This window comes from Arachis ipaensis, chromosome B07 (genome assembly GCF_000816755.2).
Source record: "Arachis ipaensis cultivar K30076 chromosome B07, Araip1.1, whole genome shotgun sequence".
NCBI classification, from domain to species: Eukaryota; Viridiplantae; Streptophyta; class Magnoliopsida; order Fabales; family Fabaceae; genus Arachis; species Arachis ipaensis.
The window spans coordinates 115,561,384-115,577,152 of NC_029791.2; the positions used below are offsets into that span (position 1 = coordinate 115,561,384).

General features: G+C 33.8%; 1 non-coding gene across 1 annotated transcript; it reads left to right on the top strand.

The window, feature by feature from the left end:
- On the top strand, positions 10,351–10,423 carry TRNAF-GAA. Its single transcript has one exon. It is a non-coding gene; the product is annotated as a tRNA-Phe (tRNA).

Here is a 15,769-nt window from a genome sequence, read left to right on the forward strand (position 1 = left end):
GCATGGTCAGTATACACAATCACTTTTGAACCTACTAAATAGGATCTAAACTTGTCAATGGCATAAACCACTGCAAGCAACTCCTTTTCTGTAGTTGTGTAATTCTTCTGTGCATTATTTAAAACACGGCTAGCATAGTAAATGACGTGCAGAAGCTTGTTATGCCTCTGTCCCAACACTACACCAATGGCATGGTCACTGGCATCACACATTAGTTCGAATGATAATGTCCAGTCTGGTGCAGAGATGACTGGTGTTGTGACCAGCTTAGCTTTCAGGGTTTCAAACGCCTGCAGACACTATGTGTCAAAGACAAATGGTGTATCAGCAACTAGCAGATTACTCAGAGGTTTTGTGATTTTTGAAAAATCCTTTATAAACCTCCTGTAGAATCCTGTATATCCCAGAAAGCTTCTGATTGCCTTTACATTGGCAGGTGGTGGTAATTTTTCAATTACCTCTACCTTAGCTTGATCCACCTCTATTCCTTTGTTCGAAATTTTATGCCCAAGGACAATTCCTTCAGTCACCATGAAGTGACATTTTCCCAGTTTAAAACCAGGTTAGTTTCTTGGCACCTTTTCAGAACAAGTGCTAGATGGTCAAGACAGGAGCTGAATGAGTCTCCAAATACTGAGAAGTTATCCATGAAGACTTCCAGAAATTTCTCTACCATATCAAAGAAGATAGAGAGCATGCACCTCTGAAAGGTTGCAGGTGCGTTGCACAGACCAAAAGGCATCCTTCTGTAGGCAAATACTTCAGATGGACAAGTGAATGCTGTTTTCTCTTGGTCCTGAGGATCCACTGCAATTTGCTTGTAACCTGAATAGCCATCCAAAAAGCAGTAGTATTCATGACCTGCTAGTCTCTCTAGCATTTGGTCTATGAATGGTAAAGGAAAATGATCCTTTCTGGTGGCTGTATTGAGTCTTCTGTAGTAAATACACATACGCCACCATGTAACTGTTCTTGTAGGAACCAGTTCATTCTTTTCGTTATGAACCACTGTCATGCCTCCCTTCTTTGGAAAAACTTGGACAGGGCTCACCCAGGGACTATCAGAAATAGGATAAATAATCCCAGCCTCTAGTAACTTAGTGACCTCTTTCTATACCACCTCCTTCATGGCTGGATTCAGCCGCCTTTGTGGTTGGACCACTGGCTTAGCATCATCCTCTAATAGGATCTTGTGCATGCATCTGGCTGGGCTGATTCCCTTAAGGTCACTTATGGACCACCCAAGAGCTGTATTGTGTGTCCGTAGCACCTGAAGTAGTGCTTTCTCTTCCTGTGGCTCTAAGACAGAGCTTATGATCACCGAAAAAGTGTCACCTTCTCCTAGAAATGCATATTTCAGGGATGGTGGTAGTGGTTTGAGCTCGGGTTTAGGAGGTTTCTCCTCTTCCTGAGGAACTTTTAGAGGCTCTTTTATTTCCTCTGATTCCTCCAGATCAGGCTGAACATCTTTAAATATGTCCTCTAGCTCTGATTCGAGATTCTCAGTCATATTGATCTCTTCTACCAAAGAGTCAATAATATAAGCACTCATGTAGTCATTTGATGTGTCTGGATACTGCATAGCTTTAACAGCATTTAACTTGAACTCATCCTCATTGACTCTCAGGGTCACTTCCCTTTTTTGTACATCAATAAGAGTTCGTCCAGTTGCTAGGAAAGGTCTTCCTAGAATGAGAGTTGCACTCTTGTGCTCCTCCATTTCTAGCACTACAAAGTCAGTGGGAAAGGCAAATGGCCCAACCTTGACAATCATGTCCTCAATTATGCCTGATGGATATTTAATGGAGTCATCAGCAAGTTAAAGACATATCCGAATTGGTTTGACTTCTTCAGTCAAGCCAAGCTTTCTGATAGTGGATACAGGTATTAGGTTGATACTTGCTCCAAGGTCACATAGAGCTGTCTTGGTACAAGCACCCTCTAATGTGCATGGTATCATAAAGCTTCCTGGATCTTTAAGCTTCTCTGGTAAGCTTTCCAGAATGATTGCACTACATTCTTCAGTGAGAAAAACTTTTTTAGTTTCTCTCCAATCCTTCTTATGACTTAAGATCTCTTTCATGAACTTAGCATAAGAGGGTATTTGCTCAAGTGCCTCTGCAAACGGGATCTTTATTTCAAGAGTCCTGAGATAGTCTGTAAAGCGGGAAAATTATTTATCCTGTTCCGCTTGGCGGAGTTTCTGAGGATAAGGCATCTTGGCTTTATATTCTTCAACCTTAGTTGCTGCAGGTTTATTTCCTACAGAGGTGGTTGGAGAAGCCTTCTTAGAGGGGTTACTGTCAGTACTTGCAGGTGTCTGATCCCTCATTGGCGTTTAAACGCCAGGATTGGGTGCTGGATGGGCGTTTAACGTCAACTTCCCACCCTTTTCTGGCGTTTGAACGCCAGAACTGGACATGGAATGGGCATTTAACACCAGTTTTCCACCCTTTTCTGGTGTTTGAACGCCAGAACTAGGCATCCACTGGGCATTTAACGCCATTTTTTCACCCCTTTCTGGTGTTTGAACGCCAGAATTATTCCTCTCTAGTCTCTTACTGTCCTCAGAGGGATTTTGGAAAGTGGTTTGGTCATCCTCTGTCAGTTGCTCCTTTCTTGGCTTTCTGCTACCTTGAGTTGAATTATTCAATGTCTTCCCACTCCTTAATTGAACAGTTTGGTATTCTTCTGTTATCTATTTAGATAGCTGCTGTTTTGTCTGATTCAATTGTGCTTCCATATTCTTGTTAGCAGTTTTAGTGTCTTGGAGCATCTCTTTAAATTCTGCTAATTGTTTTGTCGTAAGGAGTAATTGCTGATTAAGTTCAACAATTTGTTCTTGAGGATTAGGATCAGTAGTTACTGCCCTAGCCTCTTCTTTTATGGAGGACTCACTACTTATATACAGATGCTGATTTCTAGCAACTATATCGATAAGCTCTTGAGCCTCTTCAATAGTCTTTCTCATGTGTATAGATCCACCAGTTGAGTGGTCTAGAGATATCTGAGCTTTTTCTGTAAGCCCATAGTAAAATATGTCTAATTGTACCCACTCTGAAAACATTTCAGAGGGACATTTCCTTAGCATCCCTCTGTACCTCTCCCAGGTGTTATAAAGGGATTCATCATCCTCTTGTTTGAAGCCTTGGATGTCCAGCCTTAGCTGTGTCATCCTTTTTGGAGGGAAATATTGATTCAGAAATTTGTCTGATAACTGTTTCCATGTTCTTATGCTTGCTATAGGTTGGTTATTTAACCACCTCTTAGCTTGATCTTTTACAGCAAATAAAAATAGTAATAATCTGTAGACATCCTGATCTACTTCCTTGTCACGTACTGTGTCAGCAATTTGCAAGAACTGTGCCAGAAACTCAGTAGGTTCTTCCTGTGGAAGACCGGAATACTGGCAATTTTGCTGCACCATGACAATGAGCTGAGGATTTAGCTCAAAACTGCTTGCTTTGATGGGAGGTATACAGATGATGCTCCCATATGCAGCAGTAATGGGGTTAGCATATGACCCCAGAGTCCTTCTTAACTGTTCATTCCCATTTAGGTCCATGGTGGATAAAAAGAGAATTGATATGAATTACAAATAAAATATATTTTTGTTTTTATTTTATTTAAGTAGAAACAAACTGAATAATTAAAAATAAATAAAAATAATAAGATAAAATAAAATAATTATAAATTTCGAAAACTAAGAAAAAAATAAATTTGAAAACTAAAATAATTACTTAATTAAGAAGATTTGAAAAATTTTGGATATGATTTTTGAAAAAGATTTTGAATTTTGAAATTTCAAAACTAAGATAAGATAGAATAAAAAGTTTTAAATTAGAAATCTGAATTTTTAAAGGAAAATTCAAAAATTGATTAAAATAAAGAGAGAAGATATTTTTAGATTTAATGAGGAAAGAGAAAAACAGTAAAAATGACACCAAACTTAAATTTTTAGATCAAAACAAAGGAAACAAACGGAAAAACTTTGAATATCATGATGAACGCTAAGAACAACTTTTGAAATTTTTTTTTTAGAAAACAGAAACACAAAGGACACCAAACTTAAAAATTTTTATATTCTGAGCATTAATAATTCGAAAAATGAAATCATGCAATTGACACAAAACTTAAAATATGAAACTAAACTCAAACAGAAAAACTCAATTATTAGTTTATAAAAATTTTCGAAAAATTTAAGAAAAAGAAAATAAGGATTTTTTAAAAAAATTCACCCTAAAACAATAATAGAAAACGCAATTTTAGTGACTCTAAACTAAAAAGATAAAATTTTCCTAATCTAAGCAACAAAATAAACCGTCAGTTGTCCAAACTCGAACAATCCCCGGCAACGGCGCCAAAAATTTGGTACACGAAATCACAATCACACTTTTGCAATTCCACACAACTAACTAGCAAGTGCACTGGGTCGTCCAAGTAATACCTTACGTGAGTAAGGGTCGATCCCACGGAGATTGTCGGCTTGAAGCAAGCTATGGTTATCTTGTAACTCTTAGTCGGATATCAATAATTCTCAGATTTAATTGGAATGAGTGAAAGAACATGGATTAAATAATACTTGTTATGCAGTAATGGAGAACAGGTTGAGGTTTTAGAGATGCTCTGTCTTCTGAATCTCTGCTTTCCTACTGTCTTCTTCTTCACGCACGCTAGTCTCCTTCCATGGCAAGCTGTATGTTGGTGGATCACCGTTGTCAATGGCTACCATCCGTCCTCTCAGTGAAAATGGTCCAAATGCGCTGTCACCGCACGGCTAATCATCTGTCGGTTCCTACTCATGCTAGAATAGGATCCATTGATCCTTTTGCGTCTGTCACTACACCCAACACTCGCAAGTTTGAAGCTCGTCACAGTCATCCCTTCCCAGATCCTACTCAGAATACCACAGACAAGGTTTATACTTTCTGGATCTCAGGAATGGCTGCCAATAATTCTAGCCTATACCACGAAGACTCTGATCTGAATCAGGAGGCTAAGAGATATGCACTCAGTCTAAGGTAGAACGGATGTGGTTGTCAGGCACGCGTTCATATGTTGAGAATGGTGATGAGTGTCACGGATCATCACATTCACCAAGTTGAAGTGCGAGTGAATATCTTAGAATAGAAACAAGCGTGATTGAATGGAAAACAGTGGTAATTATATTAATTCATCAAAACATAGCAAAGCTCCTCACCCCCATGCTATAGAAGATACAAGTTCGAATGTAAATTGTCATAAGGTACAAAATGAATCTCTAAAAGTGGTTTTTATAATGAACTAGTGACCTAGGGTTACAGAAAATGAGTAAGCTAGGATAGTTAGTGTAGAAATTCACTTCTGGGGCCCACTTGGTGTGTGCTTGGGCTGAGCATTGAAGCTTTCACATGTAGAGACTTTTCTTGGAGTTAAATGCCAGCTTTTGTGCCAGTTTGGGCGTTTAACTCCAGCTTTTATGGCAGTTCTGGCGTTTAACGCCAGAATAGGGTAGAAAGTTAGCGTTTAAACACTAGTTTGCGTCATCAAAACTCGGGCAAAGTATGGACTATTATATTTTGATAGAAAGCCCAGGATGTCTACTTTCCAACGCAATTAATAGCGCGCCAATTGGGCTTCTGTAGCTCCAGAAAATCCACTTCGAGTGCAGGGAGGTCAGAATCCAACAGCATCTGCAGTCCTTTTTCAACCTCTGAATCAGATTTTTGCTCAGGTCCCTCAACTTCAGCCAGAAAATACCTAAAATCACAGAAAAACACACAAACTCATAGTAGAGTCCAAAAATGTAATTTTTGAATAAAAACTAGTAAAAACATAATAAAAACTAATTAAAATATACTAAAAACATACTAAAAACAATGCCAAAAAGCGTATAAATTATCCGCTCATTAACGTAGCAGAATTTCAATTCTCACATAGAAAATTTGTTTAACCCCATCATTTCTAACACAACAAACACGATAGCATTAATAAAGAAAATAGCAGTGCCTAATTTAAGAAAGAAAGTAGAAACACTGAAGGGTGATGTCAAATTTTGCTTTCATAAGCTTACATATATTGCAAGAATTTTTACTTAGAATTTTTTCACTTTATTATTCACATTAGAATTAACATAATATTCACATCCAAATTGAAGTTAGCAACATTTAAGCCTTAAGGGCTATATTTCTTTTAGATTAAAAATAAAAAAATTATAAAGAACAACAAAAACAAGCAACAATAGTGACATAATTCCTTCAAGTAATTGACATTCTCCTAAAAATCAAACCAGAAAAGACGAACTTACTCCCAAAGGTAAGTACGTATTTCGAGCTGTCAAAGAGATCTCTCAATTTGCTTTTGCTTGAATTATCTCGGCTAGAAACCCCATGAGAGCCACATTGACCTAAATTTGTTAATGAAACATCATTAGAAGCTATAACAAAAATGAAGATGGAAGTTAATTAAAATAGAATTAAACTTATAAGTCCCTACATTATATATAATTTACTGTGACAAGTGATTTATGAAAGGTAAATTAAAAAAAAATATTAAAATAGTATAAAATAGCATAAAAATGAATAAATGATAGGTATTTTGCTATTTTCTAATATTGCACATTAGTTAAAATAGTAGAAAACAACAGAAATCATCCAATAAAAGGTATGTTGTTTGAATACTAGAGTTCTACATACTATTGTTAACACTACTATATCTGGTTATTATATGGTGCCTATTAGTAACAGTAGTGGTTTGATTTGTCATTTCAATATCTCTAGGGGGTTGAATTTCAATCCCTAATATTGGGATTTTATTTGAAGATAGAGAGGAATTTTGAGAAGTAGAAGGAGAAGTGATAAGAATATGATTAGAATTGTTTTCAATATATTGAGGTTGATCAAAAACAAGTTCTTCAAAAGTACTAGCAGGATGATTATGAATGATTGTGAACAATTGATCATATTTAGTAAGAGGAGAGAGAATCTGAGACAAAAATTAAGCATGTTAGTGGCAGAAGTAGAAGAATTAGGATGAAATGCAGTAGAACTGATCAGCAAATATAGATGAGTTTCTCATCAAAAATTATTTTTCTTGCAATTATAATTTTACCATTTCTACCAAGACATTTGAAATTTTTTGACTTAGGAGCATACCCCCAAAAGGACACATAAATCTGATCTATAATCCAATTTATGTTTGTTGAAGGGTCTGAGATGTGAAAAACGTGCACATCCAAAGACCCTCAACATATAATAGTTAGGGATGCATTTTTGAAGCATTTTAAAAGGTGATTTTAATTTTAAAACTCTTTTTGGAAGTCTCTTAATAAGGAAGTATGCACTAAGGAAGGCATCTTCCCATAATTATCGTGGAAGATTAGGAGTGGCAAGAAGAGTCAGACCTATCTCAGTGAAATGCATGTGCTTTCTCTCCGCAACTCTTTGCTGTTGGGTCTAAGATCATGATAATATATGTAAGATGCCATGATTTTGAAGAAAATATTGAAAGACATAAGATAATAATTCTTTAGCATTATCTATCTGCACAACTTTAACGGAATTTCCAGTTTGGTTTTTCATAAGTAACTTGTTGTAAAATTTGCAAAACTTGAGCTTTTGAATTAAGTAAGTATAAACAAGTGTATCTTGTGTAAACATCTACAATTCTCATATAGTAATTCTGATCTGGAAACAATTGGGACAGGAATCCATACATCAATGTAAATTAATTCAAGAGGAGCAGTAAAAACAATATTAGACAAAGTGAAAGGTAAGGTATGCATTTTGCCTTTTGCACAAGCTTCTTACACAACAGAATCAAACTCAGTTTTATTTGAATAGATTACAGTGTCGAGGAATAATCTCAAAAATAATAAGTGATGGATGTCCTAATCTTCTATGCCAAGTTCTAAATTAGATTTATACATAGCAAGAAAAGATTCAAATACTTTGGATTCATTAATCTGTCTAGGTATATACATGTTCTCAAAAACATATAGATCTTGTTTAAGTATCCCTTGAAGGAGCACCTCCTTAGACACCTGAGATTTGACATAACAATGAAACGTATAAAATTCAAAAAATACATTATTATATAAACAAAATTTGAAAACACTGATTAAGTTCTTTTCGAGAGTAAGAACATGTAATAAGTTTTTCGAAATAAAAATCATGTTAGTAGTAAAACAGCAATATGTTACTATCACTATCACAAGAACTACCCACTAATCAATTAAATAAAACAGCAGAAAACATTCAATAATCATCCAATTTTCTTGATTACAAATTAAAATAGTAGCACAGCAAGAGCTAATCACTAATCAATAAAACAATAGAAAACATTCAATAATCATCCAATAATCACCTATTTTACAAATTAAACCAGCAGCACAACAAGAGCTAATCACTAATCAATTCAATAAAAAGTTAACAGCAGAAAACATTCAATAATCATCCAATTTTCTTGATTGACTCTAAAAGGAGCATTTTAAAAAAATGAAGATGGAGCACAACTTAGCACTAACTTTCGAGCAGCACGGTGAGCAGAACCGCGATACCTGGCGAGCAGAACCGCGAGACAGAGGCGAGCAGAACCACAAGACAAAGGCGAGAGGGACGACAAGCAAAACAGCAAGAAGAATGGCATTTAAGGATGAACTTGGTTGCGATCTTGAGCGCCAAGGGTGGCGACGGTGAGATAGATGGCGGCGTGATGGAGGTTAGGGTTTTTTGAACCTTTCAAGGAAAATCCATTCAAAGCAGCGTCGAGGAAGACAACAACTGCTCGACGAAGATTACGGTGACGACAAGCTCGAGGAAGACCACGGTGATGGCGACAGCAAGTTCAAGACAACGACTGCTCGACGAAGATGACGATTACGGCAATGAAGGCTGGGTGCGACGAAGGCGATGAAGGCTGGGTGAGATGAAGGGCATTGATGAAGATGACGATGATGACGATGAAGGCTGCTAGGTGCGATGAAGCTGAACGATGAAGCTGAACGATGAATGCCGAAAGAAGCTGCTAGGTTTGAGAGTGAAGATGAAGTGACGGCGCTGTATGTTTAGGGTTTGAAAGTGAATTTTAGGGTTAAAAGGGAATTTGAAAATTAGTGTGTTGTTATTATCATTTTTAGGGTTAAAATTTGAAAACTTAAAAAAAAAAGTTAAGTGTGGAAAAAAAGTGGGAAACTAAATTTTAGGGGAGGGAACTCTATCGGCACGTCTTTTTACGGTGCCAAAATAACAGTATAGCCACGTTTTTAAAGCGTGCTGATTTTTCTCTATGGCCACACTTTTTAAGCGTGACAAAAAAAAGTGTGGCCAAATTTCAAATCAGTGGTCACCCTTGTAAAAGCGTGCCGATTTTCCTCTATGGCCACGCTTTTCAAGCGTGGCAATAAAAACGCGTGGCCAAATTTCAAATAATTGGCCACCCTCGTAAAAGCGTGCCGATTTCCTTCTTAAAAAAGCGTGGCCAAATCACAAATCAGTGGCCACCCTCGCAAAAGCGTGGCCATTAACCACTTTTGGGCACGCTTTAAAAGCGTGGCAAGAAAAAAGTGTGCCGACAGGCCTTTTTTCTTGTAGTGGTTGCTATAACGCAACCGCCAGTAACTGCTAGTTGGCCTCCATATGGCCTTCCTTCAAGTTACACCCCACCTGGTTATGTTTTCCAAGATTTAGAAATTCATCGAGTTTTGGTGTTAACCCAGAGCTTCCAGTGTATTCTGAGTTTTCTCGAGATTATCAGATGGGTTCTACATCGAATGCTTCTAATTCAATGGCGGCTTTTCGACAACAGGTCGACGAAAGTCATCATGATTTAGTTAATTTATTAACTAAACAGATGACTACGATTCTGAACCCTATGATGGCTAATCATAAATTGAAATTCGAGCGCCTTGCTAGGCAAGTGGAAAGAGTTGCTTAAATTGTTAATTATGATAAAGGAGATCAAAATCGGCAAATGAATCAAGGGGATGGGAGGCCCAAAAATGTAGAAAATGATATGCATTTTAGGGGAGATAATCCTCGAATTGTTTATCAAGACCAAAATGCAGATGATGTGTTGGTTCGAATGAGGATTAATCAGTGTGGTGAAAGATATCAAGTAACCAGAATTGTTGAAGATATGCTTAGTAAGATTGGATTCAATGTAGATTTTATAAATCAACTATATTTTATTTCTACTATGTCCGTTGCTGTACAAGCGACAGAGGTACCTAAAGGGGTAAAAAACGCAGCTTTCGTCACCACAGTCTCTTCTGTTCTCTTTCCTTGTCTAGCTCTACCAATTTCATTCATCATTGGAATTTTATTATCACGGTATAATAATTGTATATCTTTCTAATATGACCAAAAACACGTTGCGGGGATAGCTCAGTTGGGAGAGCGTCAGACTGAAGATCTGAAGGTCGCGTGTTCGATCCACGCTCACCGCAATTTTTTTAATCTCTTCAATAATTTTTATGTAAATTTAATTTCTACATAAAATTGATGGGTGAAAACTATTAGACCAATTTTTATACAGTGGCAGAGCCACATAGTAGAAAAGAGGCAATGGCTTCCTAATTTTAATTTTTTACATGTAAATTATATGTAAATTTTAGTTTAGTCCTCTTAAAATTTTATTTAAGTCTTATTTTATTGTGTAAATATTTTTGGTTCACTCTAATATTTTATCTAACTCCGCCCCTGTTTTTATATATAGAAATATTAAATACTTCAAATCAATTTTTTTCTTTTTTTTAAACAATGTGATATTAAGGAATACAATAAAACTCTATATCCAAATCATAACCCTAACTAAATCCAACCAAGTATTTTAAATTCACGTGTACCTGTTTCTTCTTCTTCCGTTATCGTCATCATCACCAACAACACCACCACCTCATCCTCCTTCCTTTTTCTTCTTCTTCTTCCTTTTTCATCATCATCATCATCATCATCATCATCATCATCATCATCATCATCATCATCATCTTCTTCTTCTTATATATATCGTCGTTATTATTATCGTTGTTATTGTTATTGTTAAATTTTTGTCATTTTGATGATGTTTTCTGATCCAAAATTGATTTTGGATGTGTTTTTGTTCACGATTTAGTCTTGTTTGTGTGCTTATTTTCGAATTGAGTTTATGTGTCGCAATTATTATGTAATTTCGGTTCATTTTTGAGTTAATTATGTCGCAATTGTTATGTAATTTCGGTTCATTTCTGAGTTAATTGTATTGCAATCCATTATGTCATTTTGGTTCATTTCTGAGTGAATTAAGGTGCATTTGGACTCGTTCTGCACAATTCAAAATTCTTTCTCCTCTTCTTCCTCATCTTCTGCTGCTACTTCTTCTTTTTTTCATCTTTTTCTTCTTCATCTTCACCTTCTTTTTTCATTTTCTTATAGTTCTTCTTGTTTCACACTCTTAATAGGAATAAAACCAAGAAAAAGAGAAGAAAATATCAAACAAAAAAGAAGAAATATATTAATGACGTTTTTGTTCATGATTCAGTCTTGTTTGTGTGCTTATTTTTTAACTGAGTTTATGTGTCGCAATCATTATGTAATTTCGGTTCATTTCTGAGTTAATTGTGTCAAAACCCAATATGTAATTTCGGTTCGTTTCTAAGTTAATTGTGTCGCAATCATTATATAATTTCGGTTCATTTCTGAGTTAATTGTGTCACAACCCAATATGTAATTTCGGTTCGTTTCTGAGTTAATTGTGTCGCAATCATTATATAATTTCGGCTCATTTCTGAGTGAATTAAAGTGCATTTGGACTTGTTGTCCTGCACAATTCAAAATTCTTTCTCCTCGTCCTCTTCATCTTCTATTGCTTCTTTTTCTTTTTCATCTTTTCCTTCTTATTTCATTTTTTCAAAATTCTTCATGATTTACTCTACTCTTGAGAGGAATAAAATCAAGAAAAAAATATCAAATAAAAAAGAAGAAAAAATATATTAATGACATTGTCTAATCCAAAATTGATTTTAGATGTATTTTTGTTCATGATTCAGTCTTATTTGTGTGCTTGTTTTCGAATTGAGTTTATGTGTCGTAATCATTATGTAATTTTGGTTCATTTCTGAGTTAATTGTATCGTAATTGTTATGTAATTTCGGTTCATTTCTAAGTTAATTGTGTCACAATACATTATGTAATTTCGGTTCATTTTTGAGTGAATTAAGGTGCATTTGGACGCGTTGTCCTTATCAATTCAAAACTCTTTCTTCTCACCTTCTACTGCAATAACAGCAGCAACAAAGAATAACAATGAAGAAAAAACATGCGAAGAAGGAAGATGAAGGGGAGGAGGAGGAGGAACGCGAAGAAGAAGAAAACGACGACGACAGTAACGTAAAGTTCCGTAAGTGAATGTAAATGACTTAGTTAAAAGAATGATGTATGCACGTGTAATTACATTCTTTTTAACGAGAATAATTTTTGTTGATATTAAATCTACTTGATTAAACTTAAATGACAAATTGCTTAAATGTGCTGCATATCTGTAAAGAATATTGTTAGGGTATACCCCTTTATTCATTAACACACTCTTCTATTGTAATCCATTGTTTTTATCATTCTAGAAGAGAAGAACATTTGGCAAAGGTCATCCCAATCCCATATTAGGTTTTCATATATTAAAGTGTACAAAGTTTTGGGGACTCATCAATCAGCTGATTAAAACCAGCCAGCAACTTTTGTAGTTGATGCCAACCAAAATCCCACATGTGCTCTCAATATATATAGTATTAATTATTATAATATTTCTTCTTTCAAAGCCACTTGTCACTATTATTATTATATTAATTATAATGCCAATTTCATCGATGATGGCTCATCTTTACTTACATGCTTTCTATTTTTATCTCTAACTGCTCCCATATATTTTGTTGCCAATTAATTATAAAATATTCACAAGTAAACAAATTTCGGTTGAGTTTTGTGTTAGTCTTTTGACTTTGCAGCTCCAAATCTACATCGGTGAAAGAAGGAAGGAGACATGCTTTTTTGTCGTTTGCAGCTTCGAGATGAAGTGTGTTACTTTGATTTCTAAATATTGGAGGAGTAATGTTATTTGTACTAATCTTTAATTTAACTAAACATTTATTTTGAATGATATATCTTTTAATAAGAAAAAAGTTATAAAAAAAGGTTATTTAGGGTTGCAAAAAATCTGCCAAAAAAGGATTGCAAAAAATCTGTAAAAAAAAAAAAGTTATTTAGGGTTGTGCACTAAAACAAAACTTAGTATGTTTGACGGGTATTGGTATAAAAAAAGTAATTATTTTATAAGAGTATATTTGACAACAACCAATAATTTCATCAAAAAAATATTCAAATGTATTTTAATGAGTATTACTTGTCATAAAAAAAATTTATATTATTATTGATGACTAATAGTTATCAAAAAAGTATTCAAATATATTTTTAACTCTCATTTAATTGTCCAAAAAATTATTAACAATATTTTTATTGATATTTAATTATTATTGATTGTAAAAAATAAATGTTAATAAAAGTATTGTCAATTTGACAATTAAATGACTATCAACAATATTTTTAAATCGTTTTTTAATAATATTAAATATTTTTCTACAACTAATGACAATTAAGAAATTTTTTTATTTTTTATCCAATCCAACATGTTAACGACTAATCTATTGTCGATCAGAGTTCAATTTAAAAGCAGGTCAATGATTAAATCTAACGCAGAATTGGAATTTCATTTAAGGATTTGTCACAGTCGAATGAGTTGCTATATGCATAAAGCGTGATTCGAATCTCCACACTTACTTAAGCAGACCAGTGAGTCAACCACTTGACTAACCCAGTTTAATTATGACGGTTAAAATATCTTATTAAAACAATTACTTTTAGTGGTTATTGAAATTGTTTGATTTTCTGATATAGCAAGAATACCTTAATCTTTACCTCGTTTTAACTCTTAAGACATGCGGGAAAAAAAGGGTCAACCACCGGGTGTGAACGTGTGTACTTTTGGTTATAATTAACCATTCTAAAGTTTGTTTGATTTCACAGAAGTATTTTAGTCATTTTCTATAATAGGGTATTGTAGTTATTTTCTATAAAAAATAATATTAATTTAGACCAATTCAAGATTTGATTCATCATTTTTCGGTCAGATCAATTTGTCTAACCTAATTTTGACAAAAATAATACAATTTAATTGATTATATATGTTAAATTTTAATTATTAAAAAATATCTTTATAAAATGACGTTTTCAACATCTTTATCTGAATGACTCCCTTACCATAATCTTCGAATTTATATATAACACTAGTAAGAACTAGCTACAACGGCTTGACTTCGAAATCGAAAGACCCAATAAATGTATAAGAAGAATTCTCAATTTAAAAAAAAAAAGGCATAAATTTTAACTTCTTTCATATTTAATGTGGTGCATTATTAGAGGATTGATTGATGATGAAAAAGTTGCGTGGTCATGTCGTATATTATTAGGGGATGCTCCAGCTATAGAATTGAAGGCCAGTGTCTTTGGCAGGGACACCTCTAGCTATTGCCATTCAAGACGAGTCAAGGGACAATGTAATTAAAGAAATTGCCATTTTTAGAAAACATATTAAATGAAAGTCCAATAAATCCCAATTGTAATTGTATTTTCTTTTGTTTCTTATCATATTTTTTAGAAAAAATATAGATAGATAATGAAAATACTAAACAATGTAAACAATGAATATATCGGATGTTTAATTCACTAAGTGTGTGGATGATTATCTTAATATTAAGATTTAGTTGGGTAATTTGAGGTGTAGTATATTTTTATTTTATTGGACCAATTTTAAAGCTTATTGTTCATATTGTTTACAAAAGTCATTGTCTACCTAATAAAATCTTATTTTTTAACTCGATAAATTAAAAATTAATTTATTGTGAATTTAAATTTTTATTTTAAAAATTAACGTTGGATAATAAATTACTATACGAATAAAATAAAATTTAAGTTCACATACTTATTTAAAAAGACGAGGGATCCATTCATATTGTGTTTCATTATATATAAATTATTTTGTATGCAATATCTTTTTAGGATTTTACGGTCGAAATTAATGATATACAAGAAATCACTCATGATGATAAGATCGATTATAAGAAAATCTAGTATAAGGGGATGCTAATATATTAAATTGCAATGATTGCTTTTGAATGTAAATGAATATGATTAGCAATCTTTCATACAAAATATCATATTTAAACATAATGGTTATCCATCGAAATGAATATTTTGTTTTATTAATCTGTATATGTAGAACTATATTATCCAATGCATAGATGTCCCGGGAACATGACAAAACGTGAAGAAATAGGCATTATGTTTTAGACAATTTATTAATTCCATTTCGTATACATTTCAAGCAAAATTTTTGGTAAACCATTCAAGTAACTTGTCTTTGTTACTAAAATGACAGTTTTAATAGCTACTTGGCTATTGAATGTTATTTATATATGCAGCGCCAATCTCCCTCACTTTTCAAACCCCTTAAATTGCATACCATATATTAATTTATGTACCTAACATTACGCCGGCCATGTATAATTTTGTGTATGTATATATATACGCTAAACATATTGCAGTATGTGCTGAAAATATGAGTTTTCATTTATAGATTTAAAAAAAAAAAGAGACGTAGAAGGTGGTTTCAATGATTAAAAATTTGCAGACTTGAATTAAGTATATGTGATTCCGATCCGAACATACTTAAGAAAAAACAATTGGGTTGAATATATATAAATAAATCT